Raw genomic sequence first — 12,526 nt, 5'->3', positions numbered from 1 at the left:
AATGCAAAGTAAAAGTTAATTAAACTCATTATTTGATAGTTCACACTGTACGCAAAAATTAACTCAAAATGGACCAAAGACTTAAGTGGAAGAGCTCAAACTGTAAAACTCACAGAAGAAAACATAGGTGAAAAATCTGTCACCATGCATCAGGCAATGGATCATCAGAGAAGATACCAAAAGTAAAAGCAATCAAAGAAAAAATAGACAAACTGGTCTTAATTAAACTTTAAAACTTTTGTGTATTAGAGGACACCATCAGAAAGTGAAAATACCTGCAGAATGAGAGATAGGTTAAAATAGTATATGGAAGCCTACTGGCTTGAGTCATGGGGTCAATACTGGTTCTATACACTGAAGTAATGGATTGTTGAGAACCAGTAGGTTTTGGGGAGAAGATGATGCATTTAATTTTGGATTTGCTGAATTTGAGGGGTCTGTTATCAGCTTTGTGGATTTCTTACGGACTTTCATTTCTTTCACTTCTGGGAGAAGTATATCGGTTAGAGAGATTTAGAAATTATCAGTATAGAGATATTAAAGCCATAAGACTAGATGAACCACATGATAAAAATCAACTAAAGATAGATTAAAGACTTAAATATAAGACTTAAACTGTAAAACTACTAAAAGAAAACATAGTGAAAAAGGTCCATGACATTGTTCTGGGCAATGCTTTTTTTGGATATGAACCCCAAAATATAGGCAACAAAAGCAAAAAGAGACAAATTTCATCAAACCAAAAATCTTCATATCTAAAGAACCAATAGAATGAAGAGATAACCCACAGAATGGGAGAAAATATCTGCAAACTATTTTGCATACAGAAACTATTTTGCAAACATTTTGCATACAGAAAATATTTGCAAACTAACTTCAGAGTTAAAATCCCAAACATGCAAGAAACTCAGCTCAATAGTAAGAAAACATTCTGATTAAAAAATGAGCAGTGGCTTTCCGCGGTTGCAAAGCTAGTGAGGTCCTGGCCGGGCCGAAGACGTTGGATCGCAGCATCCCATGCGCTTCTTTGTTCCCTGCCCCCAATTCCCTTCAATAAAACGGTTTGAACCCCCCAGACCCCCCAAAAAAATGAGCAGTGGAGGAGGCTAGGCACAGTGTCTTATGCCTGTAATCCTAGCAATTCAGGAGGTTGAGTTGGGAGGATCTCATGAGGTCAGGAGTTCATGACTAGCCTGGGGCAACAGGCTCCTAAAAATAAAAAAAAAACCTAGCTAGGCCTGATGATACATACACGTGGTCCCAACTGTCAGGAGGATAAGGTGGGAGGAATAGTTTGAGCCTGAGAGTTCCAGATGACAGTAAGCTAGGATTTTGCCATTGCATTACAACCTGAGTGACAGAGTGAGACCCTGTCCTAGTAAAAATGGACATTTCTCTAAAGAATACATAAAGGGCCAACAAGTATGTGAAAAAATGTTCAACATAACTAATCATCAGAGAAATGCAAATCAAAAGTACAATGAGGTATCTCACCCCAGTTAAAAAAATGTTTTTTGTTTGTTTTGAGATAGAATTTCACTGTTACCCTGGGTAGAGTGCTGTGGCATTATAGGTCACAGCAACCTCAAATTTTTGGGCTTGAGCAGTCTTCTTGCCTCACCTCCCGAGTAGCTGGAACTATAGGTGCCTGCCACAACACTCAACTAGTTTTTCTATTTTTAGTAGAAACAGGGTCTTGCTCCTACTCAGGCTGGTCTTGACTCCTCAGCTCAACCAATCTACCCACCTTGGCCTCCTAGAGTGCTAGGATTACAGGTGTGAGCTAATGTACCTGGCTCTAGTTAAAATGTTTTTTAACCAACAGATGAGCAATAATGTATGCTGGAGAAGATATAGAGAAAGGGGAATTTTGTATGCTGTTGATGGAAATGTAAATTAGTACAACTACTGTGGAGAACAGTATAGAGGTTCCTCAAAATACTAAAAATAGGGCACTGTGGCTCACACAGGATATCCTCGCATTCTGGGAGCCTGAAGTTCAGGAGTTTGAGACCAGCCTGAGCAAGAGTAAAACTCTGTTTCTACTAAAAAATAAAAAATTAGCAGGACATTACGGTAGGCACTTGCAGTCTTCAGCTACTCAGGAGGCTGAGGCAGGAGGATCACTTGAACCAAGAGTTTGAGTTTGCTGTGAGCAAGGCTGACAGACAGTGTAGCACTCTAGCCTGGGCAACAGAGTGAGACTCTGTCTTCTGTCTCTACAAAACATAACAAAAACTAAAAATAGGCTTGGTGCCTGAGGCTCAAGCAGCTAAGGTGTCAGCCACATACACCTGAGCTGACAGGTTCGAATCCAGCCTGGGCCCGCTGGAACCAAAAAGTAGCCAGGCACTGTGGCAGGTGCCTGTAGTCCCAGCTACTTCAGAGGTGGAGGCAGGAGAATCGCTTGAGCCCAGGAGTTGGAGGTTGCTGTGAGCTGTGATGCCACGGCACTCTACCCAGGGCGACAGCTTGAGGCTCTGTCTCAAAAAAACAAACAAACAGCAATAATAAAAAACACTAAAAATGGAACTACCATGTAACTGCTGGGTATATATCCAAAATAAAGGAAATCATTATGCCTAGGAAATACCTGCCCTCCCGTGTTTATTGCAGCATTGTTGACAAACTAAGATATGAAATCAACCTAAATGTCCATCAGTAGATCAAGGGATAAAGAAAATGTGGTGTATATACACAATGGAATACTATTCAGCCATAAAAATTGTCATTTACAACAATATGGATAAAACTGGAGGACATTATGTTAGTGAAGTAAACCAAGCACAAAAAGACAAAAATAACCACGTTTTCACTCATATGTGGGAGTGAAAAAAAATTGATTATTGCACATCATATTCCCGTATCAAGATGTAACGTCCCATAAATATGTATGACTATTAAATATTTATAATAAAAGTAATTTAAAAATGGTTAAGTAGACATTTTGCAAAAGAAGACATATAAATGGCCAACAGGAATGTGAAAAAATGCTCAAAATGACTAATCACAAAAGTGCAAATTAAAATTACAGAATATCTCGTACCTGTTAAAATGGCTGTTATCCAAAAGATAAAAGAGGCAAGGTGTAATCCCATGCCTGTAATCCCAGTACTTTGGGAGGCAGAGACAGAAGGATTGCTTGAACCCAAGAGTTCAAAGATGTAGTGAGTTGTGATCACACTACTGCACTCTAGTCTGGGACCTTGTCTCTAAGAAGAATTTTTAAAAGGTGAAAAATAGCTCGTGGAGCAAGATGGCGGCTGAATAACAGCTTCCCTGCAACTGGGCATGGTGAGTCTGGGGAGATAAGACTCCAGGCATCTCTGGCTGGTGGGATCTGCCTATAATCATCCCTTTGAGGATACAGGGAGTCAGCAAGAGACTTCTGGACCCCAAGAGGAGGACAAAAACAGTGGAAAACTGGCAAGTGGTTGCGCATGTTTGATCGACCTAATCCCGCTGGCAACCGTAAGTACAAGCAGCACTGAGACTGCAAACCGGAAAGGCCTTACCTGTGAACTGTTTCAGTGTTTTTGGACTTGGCACTCAGTTGAATTGCCTTGGGGAGAGCTTGAGCAGGAGTGCAGAGAACTTTGGGCATTGTCTAGGGCCCCAGACTGAGCCACTGAGCTGGACGGAGCTAATAGTATTTGGCTGTGGGCCACAGGGAGCCATTGTGAGACAATTGCCCTGGCAAGCTCTGCCCTCAGGGTCGCAGAGCAGGGATTGGGCGGGAGCTAGTAACCTAGTGACTGAGCAGCCTAAAGGCGGGGCCTGAGCTGCCTTATAGCCTTAACCCTCAGGGGCAGAGTGAGATGGGTTTTGGCCCACTGGAGCCTCAGGCTGTTGCTCTGGGTAGAGTGCCATGGCATCACAGCTTATAGCAACCTCAAACTCCTGGGCTTGGCACCGCGTGGACCTCCATAAGAGCGGCGCCCACCAGGCCTCCGCATCCCCTGACCAGGAACTGTGGAAACCGCAGTCCTCCCTCCCTCCGGTACCCTCCCTGCTTCCACACCGGCCTGCTCGTCTGGCCAGGGACACTGGTAGACGTGTGCCCTCTGGAGCCCTCCCTGCCTCTGTGCAGAGCCCTTCTCCTGGCCAGAGACTGCTGGAGCCTTGGGCTGTCTGTGCCAAAGTCACTGGGCGCCAGGCACTCCCAGAACTGTGTGCACCACCTCCTGCCCTGTTGCTGGATCTGGGTGTGTCACACTCTGGAGCTGCTTCCACAACCAGAACTCCCTAGCTGGGGCAGCCACAGAGGAACTACACAGGGTCACTCCCTACAAAGATCCAGCAACAATAGAATGATCCCTCTGGGGTCAATCTTGGAGAGACACCTCCCCAACTCTGAGGACGGCCAGAGGCAACAGTGAAAAATAATCATGAGGCGAAATTAACAGAAAAACTCTGGCAATATGAATAATCAGAGTAGATCAACTCCCCTAAGGATCAATGGGGCAGACACAGCACAAGATCCCATGCACAAACAAATAGCTGAGATGTCAGAAATCCAATTGAGAATCTGGATAGCAAATAAGATCGAATTAGAATTCCAAGCAGTAACCCAAAAGATATCTCAAGAATTCAACAAATTCAGAGACCAAATGGGGCTCGGCGCCTGTGGCTCAAGCGCCTAAGGCACCAGCCACATACACCTGAGCTGGCGGGTTGGAATCCAGCCCGGGCCCGCCAAACAACAGTGATGGCTGCAACCAAAAAGTAGCCAGGCGTTGTGGCGGGCGCCTGTAGCCCCAGCTACTTGGGAGGCGGAGACAGGAGACTCGCTTGAGCCCAGGAGTTTGAGGTTGCTGTGAGCTATAATGCCATAGCACTTTAACCAGGGCGACAGCTTGATGCTCTGTCTCAAAAAATAAAAAATAAACATAGACCAAATGACCAAAGATTTTGACACATTGAGACAAGAAGTTGTAGCCCTCAAAGATCTGAGAAACACAGTAGAATCCCTCAGTAACAGAATGGAGCAAGCAGAAGAAAGGATTTCTGACATTGATGACAAAGCTTTTGAATGCTCCCAAACTCTCAGAGGAAGAGAAATGGAGAGCAAAAACAGATCACTCTCTCAGAGAGCTCTGGGACAATTTGAAGAAAATCAATATTCGTCTTATAGGGATCCCCAAAAGCGATGAAGTGACTTCACAAGGCACAGAGTCTCTTCCCCATGAGATTATAAAGGAGAACTTTCCAGACATGCCAAGAGATTCTGAAATTCAGACAGCAGACAGTTTCAGAACTCCAGCATGACTCAACCCAAATAAGACATCCCCCAGACACGTCATAATCAATTTCACTAAAGTTAATATGAAGGAGAAAATTCTGAAAGCAGCCAGATGAAAGATAACCATCACCTACAAGGGCAAGAATATTAGAATAACTGCAGATCTCTCTGCTGAAACCTTTCAAGCTAGAAGAGGATGGTCATCAACTTTTAATCTCCTAAAACAAAATAACTTTCAACCCAGGATCCTGTACCCAGCTAAACTGAGTTTCATTTATGACAGAGAAATTAAATACTTCAATGACATTCACATGTTGAAGAAATTTGCCATAACTAAACCAGTTCTCCAGGATATTCTCAGACCTATCCTCCATAAAGACCAGCATAATCCTCCACCACAAAAGTAAAGCCACCCAGAAAATTCTGATCAAATTTCAACTTACACAGTCACAAAAGGATTAAAAAAGTCCACCGGACTCTCAAAAGGCTTATCAATAGTCTCAACTAATGTGAATGGTTTAAATTGTCCTCTAAAGAGGCACAGGTTGGCTGACTGGATACAAAAACTCAAGCCAGATATCTGCTGCATACAAGAATCACATCTTACATTAAAAGACAAATATAGACTCAAGGTGAAGGGATGGTCATCTATACTCCAGGCAAATGGAAAGCAGAAAAAAGCAGGCATTGCTATCCTATTCGCAGATGCAAAAGGTTTTAAACCAACCGAAATAAGGAAGATTAAGGATGGACACTTCATATTTGTTAAAGGTAATAATATGATGAGATCTCAATTATTAATATTTATGCACCCAACCAAAACGCACCTCAATTTATAAGAGAAACTCTAACAGACATGAGTAACTTGATTTCCTCCAGTTGCATAGTAGTTGGAGATTTTAACACCTCTTTAGCAGTGCTGGATAGATCCTCCAAAATAAGCTAAGCAAAGAAATCTTACATTTAAACTTAACCATTCAACATCTGGACTTAACAGGTATCTGCAGAACATTTCATCCCAACAAAACTGAATACACATTCTTCTCATCAGCCCACGGAACATACTCCAAAATTGACCACATCCTAGGCCACAAATCTAACCTCAGCAAATTAAAAAAAAATAGAAATTGGGCGGCGCCTGTGGCTCAATTAGTAGGGCGCCTGTCCCATATGCCGGAGGTGGCGGGTTCAAACCCAGCCCCGGCCAAAAACCAAAAACAAAGAAAAAATAAAATAAAAAAATAGAAATTATTCCTTGCATCTTCTCAGACCTTCATGGAATAAAAGTTGAACTCAATAACAACAGGAACCTGCGTACCCATACAAAAACATGGAAGCTAAACAACCTTATGCTGAAGGATAGATGGGTTATAGATGAGATTAAGAAGGAAATCACCAAATTTTTGGAACAAAACAACAATCAAGACATGAATTATCAGAACCTCTGGGATACTGCAGAGGCAGTCCTAAGAGAGAAATTTATAGCACTGCAAGCCTTCCTCAAGAAAACGGAAAGAGAGGAAGTTAATAACTTAATGGGACATCTCAAGCAACTGGAGAAGGAAGAACACTCCAAACCTAAACCTTGCAGAAGAAAAGAAATAACCAAAATCAGAGCAGAATTAAATGAAATTGAAAACAAAAGAATTATACAACAGGTCAATAAATCCAAAAGTTGGTTTTTTGAAAAGATCAATAAAATAGATAAACCTTTGGCCAACCTAACCAGGAAAAAAAGAGTAAAATCTCTAATTTCATCAATCAGAAATGGTAACAATGAAATAACAACAGACACCTCAGAAATTCAAAAAATCCTTAGTGAATACTACAAGAAACTCTACTCTCAGAAATATGAAAATCTGAAAGAAATCGACCAACACCTGGAAGTATGCCACCTACCAAGACTTAGCCAGGAAGAAGTGGAAATGTTGAACAGGCCTATATCAAGTTCTGAAATAGCATCAACTATACAAAACCTCCCTAAAAAGAAAAGCCCAGGACCAGATGGCTTTACTTCAGAATTCTACCAAACATTTAAAGAAGAACTAGTACCTATACTACTAAACCTCTTCCAAAATATAGAAAAAGAAGGAATATTACCCAGCACATTCTATGAAGCAAACATCACCTTGATCCCCAAACCAGGGAAAGACCCAACAAGAAAAGAAAATTATAGACCAATATCACTAATGAATATTGATGCTAAAATACTCAATAAGATCCTAACAAACAGAATCCAACAACACATCAAAAAAATTATACACCACGACCAAGTGGGATTTAACCCAGGGTCTCAAGTCTGGTTTAATATATGTAAATCTATAAATGTAATTCAGCACATAAACAAACTAAAAAATAAGGACCATATGATTCTTTCAATTGATGCAGAAAAAGCTTTTGATAATATCCAGCATCCCTTCATGATCAGAACACTTCAGAAATTGGTATAGAAGGGACATTTCTTAAACTAATAGAGGCCATCTACAGCAAACCCACAGCCAATATCGTATTGAATAGAGTTAAATTGAAATCATTTCCACTTAGATTAGGAACCAGGCAAGGTTGCCCATTGTCTCCATTGCTCTTTAAGATTGTAATGGAAGTTTTAGCCATTGCAATTAGGGAAGAAAAGGCGATCAAGGGTATCCACATAGGGTCAGAAGAGATCAAACTTTCACTCTTCACAGATGATATGATTGTATATCTGGAAAACACTAGGGATTCTACTACAAAACTTTTAGAAGTGATCAAGGAATACAGCAATGTCTCAGGCTACAAAATCAACACCCATAAATCTGTAGCCTTTATATATACCAAAAATAACCAAGCCGAAAAAATAGTCAAGGACTCTATTCCTTTCATAGTAGTGCCAAAAAAGATGAAATATTTGGGAGTATACCTAACAAAGGACGTGAAAGATCTCTACAAAGAGAACTATGAAACTTTAAGAAAAGAAATAGCTGAAGATGTTAACAAATGGAAAAACATACCATGCTCATGGCTGGGAAGAATCAACATTGTTAAAATATCTATACTACCCAAAGCAATATATCATTTTAACGCAATTCCTATTAAAGCTCCATTGTCATACTTTAAAGATGTTGAAAAAATAATACTTCGTTTTATGTGGAATCAGAAAAAAACTTGAATAGCCAAAACATATAAAACAGCAATAAAAACAAAGCAGGAGGAATCACACTACCAGACCTGAGACTACTATAAATCGATAGTGATCAAAACAGCATAGTCCTGGCACAAAAACAGAGAAGTAGATGTCTGGAACAGAATAGAGAACCAAGAGATGAATCCAGCTACTTAACCGTTATTGGATCTTTGACAAGCCAATTAAAAACATTTAGTGGGGAAAACTCCATATTTAACAAATGGTGCTGGGTGAACTGGCTGGCAACCTGTAGAAGATTGAAACTGGAGCCACACCTTTCACCATTAACTAAGATAGACTCTCACTGGATAAAAGATTTAAACTTAAGACATGAAACTATAAAAATACTTGAAGAAAGTGCAGGGAAAACTCTTGAAGGAATCGGCCTGGGTGAACATCTTCTGAGGAGGACTCCCCAGGCAATTGAAGCAGTATCAAAAATACACTGCTGAGACCTGATCAAACTAAAAAGCTTCTGCACGGCCAAGAACATAGTAAATAAAGCAAGCAGACAGCCCTCAAAATGGGAGAAAATATTTGCAGGTTATATCTCCGATAAAGGTCTAATAACCAGAATCCACAGAAAACTCAAACGTATTAGCAAGAAAAGAACAAGTGATCCCATCTCAGGGTTGGCAAGGGACTTGAAGAGAAACTTCTCTAAAGAAGACAGATGCACGATCTACAAACACATGAAAAAAAGCTCATCATCCTTAATCATCAGAGAAATGCAAATCAAAACTACTTTGAGATATCACCTAACCCCAGTAAGAGTACCCACATAACAAAATCCCAAAACCAGAGATGTTGGCATGGATGTGGAGAAAAGGGCACACTTCTACACTGCTAGTGGGAATGCACAATAATACGTTCCTTCTGGAAGGATGTTTGGAGAATACTTAGAGACCTAAAAATAGACCTGCCATTCAATCCTATAATTCCTTTAATAGGTTTATACCCAGAAGACCAAAAATCACAACATAACAAAGACATCTGTACCAGAATGTTTATTGCAGCCCAATTCATAATTGCTAAGTCATGGAAGAAGCCCAAGTGCCCATCGACCCACGAATGGACTAGCAAATTGTGGTACATGTATACCATGGAATATTATGCAGCCTTAAAGAAAGATGGAGACTTAACCTCTTTCATGTTTACATGGATGGAGCTGGAACATATTCTTCTTAGCAAAGTATCTCAGGAATGGAAGAAAAAGTATCCAATGTACTCAGCCCTACTATAAAGCTAATTTATAGCTTTCACATGAAGGCTATAACCCAACTATAGCACAAGACTATGGGGAAAGGGCCAAGGAAGGGGAAGGGAGGAGGGAGGTTAGAGTGGAGGGAGGGTACTGGGTGGGGCCACACCTACGGTGCATCTTAGAATGGGTACAGGAGAAACTTACTAAATGCAGAATACAAATGTCTACATACAATAACTAAGAAAATGCCATGAAGGCTATGTTGAACAGTTTGATGAGAATATTTCAGATTGTCATGAAACCAGCACATTGTACCCCTTGATTGCACTAATGTACACAGCTATGATTTAAAATTATTAAAAAAAAAAAAGGTGAAAGATAGGCTCTGCACCCATAGCTCAGCAGTTAGGGTGCTGGCCACACACACTGAGGCTGACAGGTTCAAGCCCAGCCTGGGCCTGCCAAACAACAATGACAACAACAACAAAAAATAGCTGGACACTTTGGCCAGTGCCTATAGTCCCAGCTACTTGGGAGGCTGAGGCAAGAAAATCATTTAAGCCCAAGAGTTTGAGGTTGCTGTGAGCTGTGACACCAAGGCACTCTACCGAGGGCAACATAGTCAAACTCTGTCTCAAAACTAAATAAGTAAAATAAAGGTGAAAGATAAATTTTGGAGAGGATCTAGAGGAAAGGAAACCTTTGCATACTGTTTGTGGGAATATAAATTAATACAGCCATTATAGAAAATAGTATGGAGGTTCTTCAAAAAATTGAAAATAGGGGCGTCGCCTGTGGCTCAGCGAGTAGGGCACCAGCCCCATATACCAAGGGTGGTGGGTTCAAACCCAGCCCCCAGCTAAACTGCAACAAAAAAATAGCTGGGTGTTGTGGCAGGCACCTGTAGTCCCAGCTACTTGGGAGGCTGAGGCAAGAGAATCGCCTAAGCCCAGGAATTGGAGGTTGCTGTGAGCTGTGTGATGCCACGGCACTCTACCGAGGGTGATAAAGTGAGATTCTGTCTCAACAAAAAAAAAAAAAAAAAGAATTGAAAAAAGAACTACCATATCATCTAGCATTCTACCACTGGATATATATCCAAAGGAAATGAAATCAGTATGTCAAAGAAATATCTGTGCTCCCATGTTCACTGCAGCATTATTTACAATAGCTAAGGTATAGAATCAACCTAAGTGTATATCAAGGATGAATAAATAAAGGTAATCTGGTGTGTTTTTTGGTTTTTTTTTGAGATAGAGTCTCATTGTGGCCCTGGGTAGAGTGTCATGATATCATACCTCATAGCAAACTCAAACTTTTGGGCTCTAGAGATCCTCTTGCCTTAGCCTCCTGAATAGCTGGAACTACAGGTGCCTACCACAATGCCCAGCTGGTTTTTCTATTTTAGTAGGGACTGGGTCTTGCTTTGCTCAGGCTGGTCTTGAACCCCTGAGCTCAAGGGATCCACTCACCTTGGCCTCCCAGAGGCCACCACCTCCACCCAAAAATGTGGTATATACACAATGGGATACTATACAGCCATAAAAAGAAGAAAATCCTGTTATTTGTGATAACCTGGATGAATCCAGAAGACATTATGTTAAGTAAAGTATGTCAGGCACAGGAGGATAAATATGGCATGATTTCACTAATATATGGAATGTATAAACATTGAACTCGTAAGTACAGATTATAGTGGTTACCAGGGATTGGGGAGATACTGGTTAATGGATATGAAATTTCAGATAGCTAAGAATAAGCTTAGGAAATCCATTGTACTCTACCCAGGGCAACAGCTTGAGGCTCTGTCTCAAAAAAAAAAAAAAAAAAAAAAAAGGAGACCAAGAAATCCATTGTATAGGCTTGGCACCCATAGCACATTAATAGACACTGGTATGTCGCCACTGATTATGGCACTGGCGACATACCCCAAGCCTGGAGGGTTTGAACCTGGCCTGGGCCAGTAAACAACAATGACAACTGCAACAAAAAATGGCCAGGCATTGTGGCGGGTACCTGTAGTCCCAGCTGCTTGGGAGGCTGAGACAGGAGAATCGCTTAACTCAAAGAGTTTGAGATTGCTGTGAGCTATGACGCCACAGCACTCTATTCGCCACAGCACTCTATTGAGGGCAACATGGTGAGACTTTGTCTCAAAAAAAAAAAAAGAAAGAAAAAAATCCATTGTATGAAATGGTAACTATAGTTAATATGTTGGTTTTTTTGAGACAGTCTCACTTTGTCACCTTGGGTAGAGTGTTGTGGCATCATAGCTCACAGCAACCTCAAACTTAGGCTCAATTTATCCTCCTGCCTCAGCCTCCAGAGTAACTGGGACTATAGTTGCCTGCCATAACACCCAGCTATTTTTTAGAGTTAGGGTCTTGCTCTTTGCTCAGTCTGATCTAGAATTCCTGAGTTCAGGCAATCCACTTGCCTTGGCTTTCCAGAGAGCAAGGATTACAGGTGTGAACCACCATGCTTGGCCAATAACAATGTATTTTAATCTTGAAAATTGCTAAGAGAATAGATTTTAAGTGTTTTTACAAAAAAAATATGTAAGGTAATACATATGTTAATTGTCTTGATTTAGCCATTCCACAATATATACCTAGATATTTCAAAACATGTCCATAGTAAATATATACAATTTTAATTTATCAATTAAAATAAATAAAATGTTAAAAAATAATAATTAAAACAAAAGAGTAGATATTGAGATGGAGCAGCCAATAGGTGGGAAGAAGCCTAAGGTAATATGTTGTCCCTGTAACCAAATGACGAAAGTGGTCCAAAAACAGAGTAAATGAGTTGACCAGAAAACAATGTATGAAGGAAAAGCCTAAAACCAGAACCCTGCATTTAAAGCACAGAGAAAAAAGACCTGCCATGGAGATGGAAGGAGAATTTTAAGTTC

At 40.7% G+C, this 12,526-nt stretch overlaps 1 protein-coding gene across 1 annotated transcript in view; it reads left to right on the top strand.

Moving 5' to 3' along the window:
- Nucleotides 1–12,526, top strand: part of CDKL3 (cyclin dependent kinase like 3) — a 64,781-nt gene that overhangs the window by 7,337 nt on the left and 44,918 nt on the right. The window lies entirely within an intron of this gene.

Source organism: Nycticebus coucang, chromosome 17 (genome assembly GCF_027406575.1).
Source record: "Nycticebus coucang isolate mNycCou1 chromosome 17, mNycCou1.pri, whole genome shotgun sequence".
In the NCBI taxonomy this organism is placed as follows: domain Eukaryota; kingdom Metazoa; phylum Chordata; class Mammalia; order Primates; family Lorisidae; genus Nycticebus; species Nycticebus coucang.
This window is presented reverse-complemented; position numbering and strand designations above follow the sequence as displayed.